Below are 15,786 nucleotides of genomic sequence, written 5' to 3'. Positions count from 1 at the left end.
CTGGGAACTATTGGCAACAAATTATCACAAACAGGAAAGTGTTACAAAGATCTTGCCCTGCTGGGGAAGTGGGCTCAGCCCTGCTGCAGAAATCAAAAGATGCTCAGTGTAGTAAAACGCATTAAAAATTGCATCACGAGTTGAATAATAAAAATAAAACAAACGCAGTAAATATCTAATACTATAGAACTGATTTGTTTAAAAATAAAACAAAAAACACAGATGTGGGATGTTGCTTGGTTGCCTCTTTAAAGGGTGATGTGGATCCTAACCCATCACATGTAGAACGTCTGTTTGTTCATTTTTGTCTTATGCAATTTAAAACATATTTTGTTTCTTTAAGTTAAAAAGACATACATTGAAAATGTTGCCTATTATTTAGATTTTTTTTGCACTTAATACTTTAACTCAATTTTATTCCCAGTGGCAATGAATAGCTTTTTTTTTTTTGTTTTAATAAAATTATTTATTGGTGACCTGAGTTTGGATGTTGTATGAACAAACATTTTTATACAGATGTAGCCAGACTTACAGTTTTCGGTACCGGCGCAAGCCGCGGGGCTGTGACCGTGATTGCCTCGGTGCCGGAGGATTGTCACTGTGGGGTGGTCCGATCTGGACACATGGACCCCCTCCCAACCCTCCTGCCTCCCGCAGCAGCTCTATGACCGGACACGCAGCGTTTAGTTTGTTCATCTGCGTGTCCCGAGACAGTAAGTCTCGCTACATCTGTATGTGAGTGGTTAACCAGAAAAGCAGTATTTAGTGTATGGTTTGATTTTGATATTTATTGTTGAGCATGTTGGACAAATTTGCAATGCTTTTCTACATCCTTCAATGCTGAAACAAACATGTTAAGATGATAGCGAAGGTGAGTTGAGAGCTGCCACTAATTGTGATTCAAATATATTTAGCTATATGGATCAACAGCCGCAGAGAATTTGCTCTTACACACACACACACACACACACACACACACACACACACACACACACACACACACACACACACACACACACACACACACACACACACACACACACACACACACACACACACACTGTGGGTAGATATTCCATATAATCCCATTGCAACCAGATATCCCTTTTACACAACACGGTAAATAATATTTTTGTTTCTCTATTTTAGCCATACCGCATTAGGACCCTGAGAGGTATGAAAGCTTGCAACATATCAACTACTTTTTAGTCCAATAAAAGGTACCACTACATGTAGATAAATAGGCCATTCATTGAGGAAACAAATGGAATTTAAAAAATGGATATTTGTTTCTTGATGTAAATGTATCAAGCTGTGTTTCCTCTTTACTCAGACCTTACGCCAGCTTTAGGAAGTTAGCGAGAAGTTAAAGGGTGCATACATTTTAATGGGATGTATCAAACTCTTCATGTGAAAAGGTCAATGTTTACTTTTTACTTGTGGCACTACCAAGCCTCTCTGGGAAATAAATTTAGCAATATAAAAAATATATACAGTATATCATTTTGATGCAGCTGTAAGAAGCATTTAGACCAGGGGTGGCCAAGCTGTGGCTCGTGTTCCATTCGGAACGACTCCTGATGAAGGAGCAAAAAAGAAAAAACAAGACTGAAAAATCGATTAAGGAACAATACAATCCTTAAAATAAAAATTAAAAAAAACATTAAATTTAAATTTGAATTAAAAATGTTATGCATTTATTTGATTTGAATTGTAACTATGCGTTCAAAGTGAAATGTATGTGAAATGTACAATGTACAATGTAGTTCAATGTAAAAACATATCTCAAAGTGTCTGTCTGTCCTGCAATCATCATACCCTGCTGTCTATTTAGGTCAATTTAGGTAAAAACATATCTCAAAGTGTCTGTCTGTCCTGCAATCATCATACCCTGGTGTGTCTTAATTTAATTAGTCTTTCAAACCATTTGCTTTAACGTCCCTCACATGTGCTAATTAAGTTGTTTAGTCCAGCCAGGTGACTTTGTAAGAGTATATAAGTAAACTCACAACAGCCATTGCTGCCTGCAGCCTTTGCTCCTAAGCAGAAATGCTTTTAAGTATAAATCTTTAAAGTAGTGTGGAAGTTCAAAAAGAAGTGGAAAAAGTGGACACCATCTACTGCTTCTGATTCCTGCATTTGAACTACGCTGGAAAGGAGCATATCTTCCCAGACTGCACATCTCAACACATTACTATTGCTGTGATGCCACCTTTACTTTTTATATTTGCTTTAACCTCACTTATTTTCAAATTATGCACTTCCTTCCACCAGCCTCATCATGTCTCAAACTCTATTCATATTTCGCCATCTCTCCTTACTTCACCACTTCTCAGTTCACATGAACTCCTCTCTTACCTGCGCCCTCTGTCACCACACAGCTATACCTCCTGCACTAAAACACACCCCTACAAATCATCCTCACACATTCTCTTTCTGTCCATGCTTCTCCTCCTCGCTTCTGGGGATATCTCTCCCAATCCTGGTCCCTGCCTTATTTCTACTTGCTCTCGTCCTCGCCTTCCACATGCAACTTCTACTTCTTCTGGTGTAAACCCCTCCAACCTCATACCCATCCCCTGCCACCCTCCCTCCTCTCTTTCTCCTGTGCCCTTTGGAATGCTCGCTCCCTCTCTAACAAGTTCCTCTCTGTGCATGACTTCTTTCTCTCTCACTCTCTGCTCCTATTTGCCATAACTGAGACCTGGCTCACTCAGTCTGACTCTGCTCTTGAAGCTGCCCTCTCTTATGGTGGCCTTTCCTTCTCCCACACTCCGCGCCCTGATGGCAGGGGTGGAGGCGTGGGGCACCTGCTCTCCTCTCTCTGCCGCTACCGAACCATTCCAATTCCTCCCTCTCTTGCTTTTCCCTCCTTTGAGGTTCACACAGTCCAGATCTTCTTTCCTCTCCCTGTCCATGTGGCGGCCATCTATCGCACACCTTCCTCTACTCATCCCCCTTCTGACTTTCTCTCTCACTTTGAATCCTGGCTCTCTTTCTTTCTCTCCTCAGACGCCCCTGTTCTTCTCCTTGGGGACTTCATTTGCCACATTGATGACCCCTCTCTCCCTTGGGCTTCCCGCTTTCTTTCTCTAACCTCTTCTTTTGGCCTTCAACAGTGGACTGAAGCCAGCACCCACAAGGATGGACACTACCTAGACCTGGTTTTCACTAAAACATCTCTCTCTCTCCGATTTCTACATTTCCCCTTTTCCTCTCTCTGACCATCACCTCATCTCATTTTCTCTCTCTCGCTTCTCTCCATCTCGCCCTCGTTTTTGCAGAAACCTGCGCTATATTAACCTACCAGCTTTGATTCCACTTTACGCTCCTCCCTCTCCTCTCTCAGTTCTGCTTCAGACCCTGACAACCTGGTCAGGAACTACAACTCTGCCTTATCTTCCTCTCTTGATCTTCATGCCCCGCTTTCTCTCTGCCGTCCTCGCCCTTCTAACCCCAGACCCTGGCTAAACTCCCACACACGCATTCTGCGTTCCTCCACTCGTTCCTCTGAACGCCTCTGGAGGAAATCTCATACGCTCGCAGACTTCATTCACTACAAATTTTCCTATCCTGTTTCAACTCTGCCTTCTCTCAGGCTACACCATGGACCACCCTCTTCTCCTTCACATTCTCCCTACTCTTGGTATTCGGAATAAAGCTTTATCCTGGATCTCCTCTTACCTCTCCCATCGTACTTTCAGTGTCTCTTTTGCTAAAACCTCCTCCTCCTCTATTGATCTCTCTGTGGGGGTACCCCAGGGCTCTGTCCTGGGACCCCTTCTTTTTCTCTTTACACACTCTCTCTAGGTGACCTAATCACATCTTTTGGGTTTAAATATCACCTCTATGCTGACGACACACACATTTACCTTTCAACCCCTGACCTTACACCTGCTATACAGACCAAAGTTTCTGAATGCCTCTCTGGAATATCATCCTGGATGGCCATCCGCCAACTGAAACTTAACATGGCAAAAACAGAGCTCCTTATACTTCCTCCCAAACCTGGCCTTACTACCTCCTTCCACATTGCTATTGGAAATACGATCATTCACCCAGTAGCCCAAGCATGCTGCCTAGGGGTTACACTTGATTCCTCTCTCTCATTCTCCTCTCATATTCAAAACGTTTCTAAAACTTGTCGCTTTTTCCTCCGCAATATCACAAAGATACGCCCTTTCCTCTGTTACTCAACTGCTAAAACTCTGACTCAGGCCCTCATTCTCTCACGTCTCGATTACTACAACCTCCTGCTGTCCGGCCTTCCTACCTCTCACCTGTCTCCCCTACAATCTATCCTAAACGCTGCTGCCAGAATCACTCTACTCTTTCCTAAATCTGTCTCCGCATCTCCCCTCCTGAAATCCCTCTCCTGGCTTCCGATCAAATCCTGTATCTCACACTCAATTCTCCTGCTCACTTTTAAAGCTTTACATTCTTCTGCCTCTCCTTACATCTCAGCCCTAATTTCTCGCTATGCACCATCCCGACTCTTGTGTTCTTCTCAAGGATGTCTTCTTTCTACCCCCTTTGTATCTAAAGCTCTCTCCCGCCTTAAACCTTTCTCACTTTCTGCCCCACACCTCTGGAATGCCCTTCCCCTCAATACCCGACTAGCACCCTCGCTATCCACCTTTAAGACTCCCCTTAAGACACATCTGCTTAAAGAAGCATATGAATAGCACTGGATAATCATGGAAACATGATACATAAAGCTTGGCCCCCTGCAGATGCACTTACTAGAATTCCCTCCTACTGTCTCTGTATGTTCTTCCTACCTACCAATTAGATTGTAAGCTCCTCGGAGCAGGGACTTCTCTTCCTTAATGTTACTTTTATGTCTGAAGCACTTATTCCCATGATCTGTTATTTATATTATTTGTTATTTATATGATATGTATTACTACTGTGAAGCGCTATGTACATTTATGGCGCTATATAAATAAAGACATACAATACAATACAATGTACCATGTTCCCCTCATCCTCCCTTTCCTCATCCCTATTATTATTTTTTGTATCCCTTCTCATTCACCTTTATAATTTACGAAGATGTTCAAAATAAACAGCCCCCCCCCGCTACCCTCACCAATCGCAGATAGGGGCCATTACAGGGTGTGTGTGGTGCATACCTGCTGGTAACAAGAGGGCTGAGTCGTCCGCGATGACTTTGGGACACAGGATCAGGCTTCTGGGGTCCATGCCCCACATAATACTTAGCAGTACAGCGCCTCCATCTGCCGTAAGCTCCAGGAATGTATGGATATGATCTCACACGGTAGAACTTGTTCCTCTCCCCCCAGTTAGATCACACACCAGGCCGGAGGTATATTGCAAACAGGAACAGTTTATTACTACAGTCTTTGCAGTAACACACAGCTACTCAGCAGTCTTCTGCCGGATACAGTCTCTTTACTCTCAGCTATCTGGAGATGGTCCCTGGACCGTCACTACAGGCCAAGGGCACCCGCAGCCATCTTAACTCTTCACCACCTCCCTAGCGGAGGCAGAGGTATGATCACACTCACTGCTCCTCGCAGGGGAGCACATGGGTAGGCCCCAAACTCAGGCTCCCAGACGTGTGACCTGCCTTCCTCAGGGGGAAGGAACAACCGTCCAAAAGGCGGGCACCCCGTTGTCCCAGCTACAACAGGATGTACCACCCCTTACTGTCACTCAAGTGCAGTACCAAAGGTGAAGGGGAAAATCCCATACCAACTACTGGCCTGTGAATACCAGGGTTTACTGCCAGCCCATTGGGTTGAATAGTAGCCAGGGGGTACCCCGCTACATTTACATTTAAGTTATTTCCCATATTTGTTTTGTTAGCAGACGTTTTCGGCAATGAACTTTGTTAAAAATAAGAACAGATCTGTATGGACAGATGCTCATGTTGACAGTCTGCTGTTAACTGAAATGTAAGTTCAGAAATTCATTACAGTTGTACTGTAAAAGCCTTTGGGCTTGGTAGTTAACCAATTATTTGTGCTTAAATTCTCGCTTCTTCTTAAAATACTAGGTGCCGATCTATCTTTAAGATTCCATGCCTTAGAAAACACCATCTGTTGTTTGTCAGGCAGCAAATTGCAAAGAATAGAATCCTGTTTTAGAATGTGCCAATGTTTACGAACAATTTTATATATTTGCATGGCCTCTTTACTGTATTGTGTGATAAAGGGAATAAATGTGGCCATATTTTTTGTTGTTGTTTGTTTTAGTGTTAGGTTTCAAAAGTTTCTGATCTATCTAGAGCACTGGAGCACTGGCCTTCATTAGTGCAGATTTGACTTCCTCATTGGGATTCTTTCGCTCCAGGAACATTTTCTCCACAGTAGAAGATTGTTCCAAAAAAGTTGGTACAATTTCTCCTGATTTTTCTTAATTGAACATATGGAATATTGGACATCCAATTCTTATGGTGGCAACTAGTTTTCAACACATGCTATCGCCTTTCTGTTAAAGAAATCTTAGTGTTCCCCACTTGTTGATCTATATACATAAAAAAGGAAAAAAGGGCGCAAGACTCCACTATGGGTCTTGCGCCCTTTTTTCCTTTTTTATCTTTATAGTTTTCTTGGACCCGAGGGTTGGATCCATCCTGAAGGAGCTGCATTTCCCACATGTGAATGGACTGGAAATGTAACCATATTGTATGGTATATTTATTATTTTTCAATATGTGTATTTTTCCTTATGTGTTTATTTGGAGACAGTAAGTATTACTGCTACTAAGGGCATGAGCGCTAGCTGATCCTATGAATTGCAAGTGATTAAGTTGATTACAACTTAATAGATTTTTGGGACTACAGTACATTAGATCAGCCATTGTAGTGTTTTATTTCATTTGATCTATATACACGTAACACCCTTATCATCCCCCCCCGCCGCCCCAGGGAGATCTGCTCTTCCTGGATAAGTGCCTTATGTTACTGGAGTAGTTGTGCATACCTGTAGGCTAACAGAAGGCTTAGTGCTCCAGAGATGGTATTAGGGAGTATCAACAGGGCAGATCCTCAGCATTAGGTCTCATAGTGCAGCGCCTCCATCTTGTAGGGCTCCCGCCAGGGACAGAAGTTCTCCCCACAAGCACTCCTCCTTCATAGACTCACTCAGGCTAGTGATGGTATAACTGGTATTTTTTGAGGTAGATACAGCATATTCCAATTCCTCCATCTTCCTTAGATCAGACCCCAGGGGCTTTAGGCCCCAATAGCCCATCCTTAACCCCCTTACTCCCTGATGGGGTAAGGTAGAATTGCTCCCACTCCACAGAGGGAGTGAAAAGACACACACACTTTAGTGGAGTCCAACTTTTATACCTGGGGACAGGTTTGTAACCCTGCGTCATAACAGGGCAGATCCAGGTACTAACAGGTGTAGCCCTGGTTCCTATCGAACACAGATCACTACCATGTGCTGTATAACCTGTAGGCTCACAGGGCCTAAGCCTCTGCCACGGAGAGCCTGGGGTATTCACAATACGTGTTAAATTGGTGCAGCGCCTCCGCCCTAGGGGAAGTGGGTCTTTGCAGGAACTTATTTACATGAAATACACACCCACAACAATACCTTAACCAATAAGCTTTACTTATAGCAACCGTCAGCGTAATCAACAGGTGCCCCCTTCCTAAAGGAGGCACTACTAACAGCGTCCTGTGAACGCTCACTCTACCTCTCCCTTCACCGGGTGATCCCACCCCGTGTCCAGTTCCCTCCTGAGATACATTCCCCCACCCCCACGTGAGTCAATGAATGTATGAGTGTGTGACTGCGCAGCCACCATGTCCCGGAGTGAATAATGGTACCGTTGGTGCACTTCAAGGTTACCTGCCGGGCACTCCTGTACCCGGTGCGATCCCACCCAGACACGCGGCTACTTGGCAGCGGGGCCTGGTCCCAAGCCTCCCGCTGATTAGCACTGTCCCGTAACTATCGTTGCACAGTAAGGGGATCAGGAGCCTGACTATGGCCAGTCCCTAGCTCCGCTGCACTCTACTTGGGCTCAGGGCCTATCTGGGCCTGGGGCATGCGGCCTAGGTAGGGGGCGGCAGCCTCCCTACTCCGGAGCTCCTCCTTCCTCCACCAACTAGCTCTGACTCCTCGTGCGCGCCACCACTTCCTATCCTCCCTAAACTCATACCTCATTGGTCCTGCCGTGTCACGGGGGGCCGCGGGGACTGCTGGGACCCGACGTCCCCTAACTCCCCTCCTCCCTGAGCTCTCCTCCTTCGCGGGTTTCTGACACCCTGCCCTGCGAATGTGCAACCTCCAGCCGGACCAGGTATGCGCCAGCGCCACCTTTAACATGGCAGCTCCCTAACGCGGAACCTCCATTATTGGAGCGTTCCCTAGGTGCAACACCCCCCTCCCGTAACATCAAAAAAGGGTGAATGGGGGTCCCGGCTACACAGGCATCACACCAACTGCATGCAACACTCCAAACTGCCGTTAGGCCTGCACCTGGATATGGTTATATTGTATCCTATCCCGTCTGCAACTCACATGCTAGGTCTCTGTGCAGGAGTTTAACCACAACACTGCCTGTTCCTATCAGGACTTATAATGGTAGGGCCAAAGAATGGTATAGCCTGGGGCACTAGGCTACATACAGAATGAAACTGAGGAAGGGAGCCCACACACAGAAACAAGCAACAGGAGAAGCATGTACACCCCAAAATGTTTTTTTAATCACTAAAACAACCATACACAGTGAATACAAACACACACAGGTAAATATTGTGAGCTCAAAAACCCAACAGGAGTCAGAATAAAGATAAGCCATATGCAAGAAAATACTTAGCTCAGCTCACAACAATAACTGTGAAACAGGCATGAAAATGGCAAAAAAAATGTGGGGTACTGGTAAGTAAAAAAAAAAAAGTGTGTCACACTGGGGTAGGCAAGCCAAGAAAAAAAGAAGGGGGAAAGGGAAGAATAAAAAAAAAACCAAACAAACAAGGAAGAGGGGCTGCACTTCTGACAGACGTCTCCCAGAGTCGGATGTTTTCTTCGTTGCTTCCTCTTGCAGAATTCATTGCATGTTGGTTCCAGGTGTACTGCCATCTGGTAACTTTTTTTGTGGGGTATTTACACAGGCAGCCCATTAAAGGAAAGTACTGCGGTGGCTGGAACCGATGGGAAGGGGCCTGTGGACTGGGTTTTCCTTGAAACGTTGCCCCATTTATTTCATTTTGTCATCCCCTCTTCCTTCTCCTATGTGTTTTTGATTCTGCCCTCTCCCCTTCTTTTTTTGTTTGTTTCCTGGCTTGCTTACCAGTACTCCTCATTTTTTGACATTTTCATGCCTGTTTTGCACCTTTTGGGTCATCTCCACTCTATGTATGTCCTTTTAGAGGTTATAACAGTACTCCAGGCACTAATGGTTTGTAACACCCTGTGTGAAGCAGCACAGTCCCACTGCCCCCCTGACAGGATCTTCTCTAGTGTGCTATGGACAGCTGACTGTGATGGACATGATAACAGCCAATGACAAAGGCTGTGGAAGAGGTGGGACTAAAACTGAGAGGAGCCTTTCAGAGGGGGCGGCCATAACATGTGTGAAGCAGATCTGCACAAGCCTGAAGGCCTTCAGGCTTGCTGAAGTGTTACCCGGGGCCAGGCTGAGTGCCGCTGAGAGAGAGCGGAGATTCACTGGAGGGAGAGCAGTACCTGGTGCAGCAAGGCCCAGCAGATCTGTGCCAGAGAGCACAAGGAGCGTCTATCACCGTCAGAGGGGTCCACCAATGGTCGAGTGATACTGAAGTATCATTGCAAAATAGAGGCCATAATTGTTACGTGCGAACTCGGCCCAAGGAAGGATCTCAGGCCAGTCATCCTGAGTATCAGAAACGAAACACCGGAAATATTGCTCCAGGGACTGGTTGGTTTGCTCAGTCTGGCCGTTGGTTTGGGGATGATACTTTGAAGAAAAATGTAGTTCCAAGTTGCTGGCAGAAGGAGCACCAGAACTGGATAAACTGTGACCCTCTATTGTATTGTATTGTATTGTATTGTATGTCTTTATTTATATAACGCCAAAAGTGTACCCAGCGCTTCACAAAGAATACAGTACAGGGAATTATAATTATACAATAAGTGCAGCAAAATCAGACAATAGGAAAGGAAATCCCTGCCCCGAAGAGCTTACAATCTAAGAGGTTTAATGGGAAACTTACAGAGACAGCAGGGGAGGGAGTAAGTGCTGTAGATGGCAGTGCTTGGTCACAATGGGTGGTAGGAGTGACTGAAAGTGGGACACTAGCCATGAAGGCAGGCTATTGGGATGCTTGATTTGTGGGATAAACTTTAAGGCAGGTCAGTGTTATATGAAAAGGTTAACACCATTTACAGGGGAAGAGGTGGGAGGGAGGCATGAGTGAGATCAGGTGTGTATGTCTGGCTTCAGGCTTAGGGAAGATCCCCAGCAGCAGGAAGGAGTAGATAGAGGGTGTGAATAGAGGATTTGTGTGGGTGTTTTTTATTGAGGGGTACAGAAGTACAGGCATACCCCACATTAACGTACGCAGTGGGACCGGAGCATGTATGTAAAGCGAAAATGTACTTAAAGTGAAGCACTACCTTTTTTCCACTTATCGATGCATGTACTGTACTGCAATCGTCATATACATGCATAACTGATGTAAATAAGGCATTTGTACCAGGCTCTATAGTCTCCCCGCTTGCGCACACCTTCGGTACAGGTAGGGAGCCGGTATTGCTGTTCAGGACGTGCTGACTGGCGCATGCGTGAGCTGCCCTTTGCCTATTGAGCAAGATGTACTTACTCGCGAGTGTACTTAAAGTGAGTGTACTTAAACCGGGGTATGCCTGTAGTTGGGAGAGAGGTGTATAAATAATGGTGCAGTGGGGAGTGGGGATGTTGTAGAGAACAGAAATGCTCACAAAGGAGTGAGTAAAAGGTAAACAGAAAAAGAAATAGGGAGGGCATAGTGAGATGCAGGAGGAGAGAGATCCAAAGTACTGGAGGATAAAAGTGTACAAATAAATCACAGAGGTTAAATGTTAATGTCTCACAGTGGCAAAGTTGTAATGCAGAGTCCAGATCTTCCTCCAATCTTCACCTCCAAATTCAACTCCAAAATTAACTCTTGTAGACACTTTTGATGTACACTTATAATGTGATGCTTTTGATGTTACACAGCCATATGGCTAACAGCCATGCTACAGTTACTTAAGTACCCCATTCACATGCATTTGACTAACACTTAAGTGAGGGGTTTGTCTTATCAACTCAGACTTACAAAATAGTTAATTAGATTATCATTTCTCTCTCAATTGATAGGAATCAGCTCACAAACATACCCCAAAAGCCAATTAAATCTTAATTTCTCTGGTTGGTAGAATGCAGCTCAATGACACATACCCCAAAAGCCAATTAAATCTTAATTTCTCTGGTTGGTAGAATGCAGCTCAATGACACATACCCCAAAAGCCAATTAAATCTTAATTTCTCTGGTTGGTAGAATGCAGCTCAATGACACATACCCCAAAAGCCAATTAAATCTTAATTTCTCTGGTTGGTAGAATGCAGCTCAATGACACATACCTGTTTGAAGAGATAAATCAGAATGTTAATCCAGATATTCAGAATGCATCCATGATTAAAGATAGAAATAAAACATCCAGAGATATGAACTCCAAAATTAACTCTTGTAGACACTTTTGATGTGACGCTTTTGATGTTACACAGCCACAGCCGTCTATCGGAGACTACGACCAATGGTACACCGTGGAGGCGAACAATTTCTTTGATAAAGATGTCTGCCAATTTGGGAGAGTTGGGAAGACCTTTTAATGGAATAAAATGAGACTACTTAGAAAAGCGATCTACCACAACTAAGATAGTATTTATCCCTTTAGATGCTGGCAGTTCGACTATGAAGTCCATGGATAAATGTGTCCATGGACGGTTTGGGATGGGAAGTGGTTGAAGGAGTCCTGGTAGCTTATTCCGGGGAGTCTTATTTCGAGCACGTCGGGCACGCAGCAACGCACTCCTTGATGTCCTTTTGCATACTGGGCCACCAAAAGGTCCGCTCCACGAGATTCGTAGTCCTTCTAGTACCTGGATGTCCAGAAAGTTTAGAAGAATTACCCCATTCAAGAACCTTCTTCTGATGAGGTGGTGGGGTAAACAATCGACCATCAGGAATTACGAGATCCTCCGGAATGTGAGGTTGCTTTTGTAAGATGACTTTCAAAGCATCAAATGTGTTGGCAGAAAGACTATATTTGGAAAGAAGAATAGGTTTCTGTTGATCCTTGGTTTTGTCGTCTACCAGGAACTGGCGGGAGAGAGCATCGGCTTTGGTATTCTTTGAATCCGGAAGAAAAGAGATAATAAAATTGAATCGTGAAAAGAAAAGTGACCACCTGGCTTGCGTCGAGCACCCTCGATATAGAGCAAATTCTTGTAGCCAGTGAGAATAGTGATAGGGTTCTCCGTACCTTCCAACAGATGTCTCCATTCCTCCAGAGTTCCCGGTTATGGACGTCATAATTTTTATCTGCTGGAGAATTTTTTTTACGAAAAAAAGGCACATGGATGGAGTCTGGCTTGAGGGTTCTTCCTCTGAGAGAGAATAGCACTGGCTCTGATGTCCGACGCATCTACCTCCAAGGTGAATGGTAGCTTGGGATCCTGATGGATAAGAATTGGTGCAGAAACAAAGGCGTTCTTCAGGTGACCAAAAGCTTGATTAGCTGCCGGCGACCATAAGGCGGGTTCCCACCTTTCTTATTTAAAGCTGTGATGGGAGCTACTGCTGAGGAGAAATTTTGAATAAACCTGCGGTAATAGTTCACAAACCCCAGGAAGCGCTGTACAGCCTTGAGGGTAATGGGACGAGGCCAATCTAGAACCGCCTTTACCTTTCCTGGATCCATGGTGAGACCCATGTTAGAAATGATATATCCCAGGAAGGCTGTGGAAGTTTGATGGAAGTGGCATTTTTTCAGCTTGGCAAACAAATGATTTTCCCGTAGGCGTAGAAGTACCTGTTTAACATGACTCAGAAAAAAGATAGGTGCAGAACAGCGCTAATAGTATATCAAATGAAATTACAAAGTGTATAGGCAGCCAGGTAAATGACTGGTGGTACAACCAGTCAGAGTGACAGAACGAAAAAAAGGGGATGACCGGCGCCAAAAAAGGTTAAATACCAAACCAATAAAGGTGTGACAGTCCAAATGCAGTCCTTGAGATGATGAAATTTGATGATTCTCACCTCAGCAGGATATATGTGGAATAAAAAAGAAAAGAAAAACAGATAATGGTGCAGTAAATCAACACTAGGGGGGTGGACAAGGGCTGAACAATATGAGACATACAAGACATACAAACGTAAAACACTAGCACGGCCTATATATTAATAAAAAGCAAATTTATTATGGTGTGGAAGGTGCATAAACCGCATCCGGAGGGGTAAAATTACAACCCTACTCACAAGATGCTGGAAAGGTTAAGGCAACGAACTGGATGAATGCAGCTTGGCTCTCAAGATGGCGACCGGAGCACTTTGCCTGGCGTCCACACGTGACCGGGATGGAAGACAGATGACTCAGATGACGGGGTCTCTGGGCGGACGTGACGTCTCCTCCGCTGTAGTCCCACCACAGGCTCACTTCCTCCAGTCCTCCAGTCCTCCTCAGCAACCGCGATGTCGCCGCAAATCGGTTATAGCACTTTGAAAACTGCAGATTTCTCCTTTTGGGACTGCAGACTTCACCACGACCTGGAAACACTTTAAAAACTCGAAACTTCCCGACGCGTTTCGTACGCATGCGCGTACTTCTTCAAGGGATGTGCTTGCCTTTTAGTCTCTATGGTATATATACCATCAGTCCAAAGTTCTTATTGGTTAATTGGATAGTTAATATTAACCCCATGTAGGGCTGATAAACGGCAGCACATAAAGAACGGCCTATGCTAATCAACATACAGAACAACATAAAACATTAAATGGGATAACAAAAAAGAAAAAACATTAAGAAAAAACATTAAAAACATTTAAAAGAACATTGAAAATGCATTAAAAATGATTACAAATGTACAAATGTACAGAGGCAGAACAATGAATTAATGACTTAAAAAAGATGATTATAAAAAGGCTTTGAGTTCAAAGTCGATATTCATTCCTTTCGGGGAGAGAGTTTTTAGTTCATATATCCAGTAAGCGTCACGTATACTGGCCTGCTGGAGTCTACTCCCCCCTCTGGGATTAACATCAACCTGCTCAATTGCCTGACAGATAAGACCCTTGGGATTTTTATCATGGTACAGAGAAAAGTGATGCGAGACACTAAGTGTCACTAAGCCCCTCTTAATGTTGTAGATATGCTCATAGACACGTCTCTGGAACGTTCTCCCTGTTCTGCCCACATATTGTAAGCCACAAGGGCATTGCAATAAATATATAACATATATGGAGTGGCAGTTAATGAAATTATGTATAGGGTAACTCCTATTAGTGACGTTAGATGTAAATTGTTTAGAATTTTTACTAAAGGAGCATGCTAGGCACTTTGCACAGGTGAAGAAACCTTTTAGACTCCCTCCTAGTTACTGTTTTTTTTGGTTCACTGGACAACTGGGAGCTAGTTTGGATTTCAAGTTATTAGCCTTTGAAAATATAATATTAGCTTTTTTTGGAACGATATCTGCCAATACTTCATCTTGTAATAAAATAGGCCAATATTTATTTATAATTTGTTTAATTTTTGGCGCCATCTCATTGTATTGAGTGATGAACGCTACCTGATTGTGACATCTATTTAATGTTTCCTTCTTTTTAGTATCGTACTGAAGTAAAGTGTCCCTATTGATCTCATTAACCTGATTAAAAGCCTCATTTAATTCAAACTCTTGATATTTTCTATTAATTAATTTTTGTTTTAAATCTTCTGCTTGTTTCTTAAAAATCTCATCTTCGGAACAGTTACGTTTAAGACGTACCAGTTGTCCCTTTGGGATATTTCGCAGCCACTGCGGATTATGGTGACTATCCGCGCGCACATAGTTATTAGCCTGCACAGGCTTAAAGAAGGTCTTAGTGTGCAATATATCATCTTTGACATATATGTGAAGGTCCAAAAAATCAATGTGTTCAGTACTAAAACTACAAGTGAACTTAAGATTAAGGTGATTCTGATTTAAATATGTGCAAAAATCATTTAAGGAATCCTGAGTGTCTGACCAAATAAAGATCACATCATCAATGTAGCGCCGCCAGAGCACCAGGCTTGCTCCTAGAGGACAGTTGTTCCAGATGAACTCCTCCTCCCAACTGTCCATAAATAAGTTGGCATAACTAGGAGCAAACCTCGTGCCCATAGCGGTACCACATTTCTGAATGTAATAGTGGGAATTAAAAGTGAAATAATTATGTGTCAAAATAAACCAAATACTCTCCATCAAAAAATCCCTCTTAGTGCGTGAATAGCCACTGGAGTGTTCCAGTTTGCGAGACACGGCCTGGCATCCTTGATGATGGTCGATAACTGTGTATAAGGATGTTACATCAGCTGTGGCAAGAATGTAACCGTGCTGCCATTTTAGATCTTTTAAAATTTGTAGCGTATGTGTCGTGTCTCGCAAATAGGATCTACCACCAGTGACTAAGGGTTGAAGATGGTGATCTATAAATTGTGAAAGATTTGAAGTGAGGGAAGAGATACCAGAAATAATAGGTCTCCCCGGAGGTGCAGTTAAATTTTTGTGAATCTTAGGTATAAAGTAAAATAACGGTGTACGTGGAAACTGAAC

The 15,786-nt window shown here is 43.8% G+C and overlaps 1 long non-coding RNA gene across 1 annotated transcript in view; it reads left to right on the top strand.

Annotated features, from left to right (window-relative positions):
- Nucleotides 1-1,148: 1,148 nt before the first annotated feature.
- The window catches only part of LOC142488556 (uncharacterized), a 30,788-nt gene continuing 16,150 nt past the window's right edge, over nucleotides 1,149-15,786 (top strand). The window contains exon 1 of the long non-coding RNA XR_012799492.1: nucleotides 1,149-1,220. This is a non-coding gene — a long non-coding RNA (uncharacterized LOC142488556). The remainder of the gene's footprint in view (nucleotides 1,221-15,786) is intronic.

Source organism: Ascaphus truei, chromosome 2, assembly GCF_040206685.1.
Source record: "Ascaphus truei isolate aAscTru1 chromosome 2, aAscTru1.hap1, whole genome shotgun sequence".
NCBI classification, from domain to species: domain Eukaryota; kingdom Metazoa; phylum Chordata; class Amphibia; order Anura; family Ascaphidae; genus Ascaphus; species Ascaphus truei.
Note: the sequence above shows the minus strand (reverse complement) of the source record. Positions and strands in the feature narration are given on the sequence as shown.